A 1770-nucleotide genomic window follows, 5' to 3' on the forward strand; every position below is an offset into this window, starting at 1 on the left:
GCCCAGAAAGAAGCGCCAGCCGGATCAGCCTGGGAAACAAGCTTCCATTAGACAATGAAGATGTGAGAATCTGGTACGGCCACAGTTCACGGTTTCCATAGATCCATGCAATTCCGTGTTGAATTTCAGTCCGAAAATGAAACCGCTGGAGCCTCTGTTCAGCAGGCCCTGGTGTAGCTCCCAGAGGCACAAGGGTGCTCCTCCAGAATTTGGACGAAAAACGTTTTCACGGGAATAAGCAACCTTGATCAAGCCAGGTGGGTCTTGGAAAAACGAAATTGCTGCGTGTGCCTGCAATACTGACAAGCACTCACCTGTGTCACTCTATGGCGCATTCAGCACAGGAATCTGCATCGATTGAGCCAAGACAAAGGAAAGTTCAGGGAGGCAGCACCCGTGTAGAAAAGCATTTGTTCTTCAAAGAGGAGGCCAATATTGTGAAACGACATACCCATGGCAAATAGTTTTCATCGGCAGTTTCATGGAGCAATATTGCGGGGAGAGAAAAGGCACCACCTGAGGGAGGCACGCTCAAACTACGTAGGGCAGGAGACGGGTCGCCCCCAGGCACTAGGGGTGTCGGGCCTCAACATTGTAAGCAGAGTTCACTGAAGTCCCTGAGAGAAGTTTTCTCCGGTGTCCTTCGTCTACGTTCCTAAAATTTACTCTGCGGTTTCTGATGACTCTGGGTTACGAACGGCCACCATTCACCATTCTCCTTACACTCGTGCGTCTCCATCGACCTTAAAGGAAAGGGAGGACACGCAGATGCTGGCAGCTAAATTCAGCAGAGTTAGTGTCAACACAAAAGAGACAGCTCTGTGGGGACCCGTCTTCCATGGTAAAACATTTCCTAACGAATAAGAAATCTTCCCATCGCAATGACAATATGAGAGAATTGCCACCGGTGGATTTGCCGATGTGCCTATAAACATCTTCTTCAGGCCATGAAGTAGTGAAGCAATGGAACTCAGGCGCTTCACCCTTTTTCCTAGACCAGTGAAACTTAAAGAGCCACTATTGACCTGTGAGACATGACGTTGCTGGAAGCATCAGTGTACAGAGGCATGGGAACCTCAAAGGAGTTTCTTCCGTGTGAAAATAACAACCAGGCTGAACTTCATGGCAGGGTTCCAGATTCCCAGGAATTCCACGGGCTGTATTGCTCAGAGATAGAACCTACTGCTTGGGGCACACTTAATCTGAAAAACTTGCTGGACTCACGGCTTTCCCAAACACCCAAGATTCTCAAAGAGCGAGCGTAAGTTTGACGGAAAAACAAACTGCCGGTAGCGCCTTTTGACCTTGAAAACGGCAAGAAGCAAGCTTTCCCTTAAACCATGAATCTCAGAAACATTGTGACAGTGAAGGAAAACCAGTGAGAGCAGATGTACTTCCAATAATCCAACACTTAAATGAGACCTCATACCTAAATCCTATCCTAAAAACAACCCTAATCCTAACCCTAAACTAGGTGAAAAGCTAACCCTAGGTGTAAACCTAAACAGAGATGTAACCCTAAGCCTAGGTCTAACTGTATTCTCCTAACCTTAAACTTAACCCTAACCTAAGGCTCACCCTAAAGCAAGCCCTAACCATAACCGTATGTCTACCCTAAGGCTAACCCTAATCTTAACCCCAAATCTGATGTGAACATGCAGCTGCCCCTACAACTAACCTTACTCCTAACCGTCATTCTTCGCCTGAACCTAACAACTCTATCCCTCACCTTCAATCGAAGCCTCCATAGCACCGTTAATGTAATCCAAT

The sequence above is a fragment of the Tenrec ecaudatus genome, unplaced genomic scaffold (assembly GCF_050624435.1).
Source record: "Tenrec ecaudatus isolate mTenEca1 unplaced genomic scaffold, mTenEca1.hap1 Scaffold_265, whole genome shotgun sequence".
In the NCBI taxonomy this organism is placed as follows: Eukaryota; Metazoa; Chordata; class Mammalia; order Afrosoricida; family Tenrecidae; genus Tenrec; species Tenrec ecaudatus.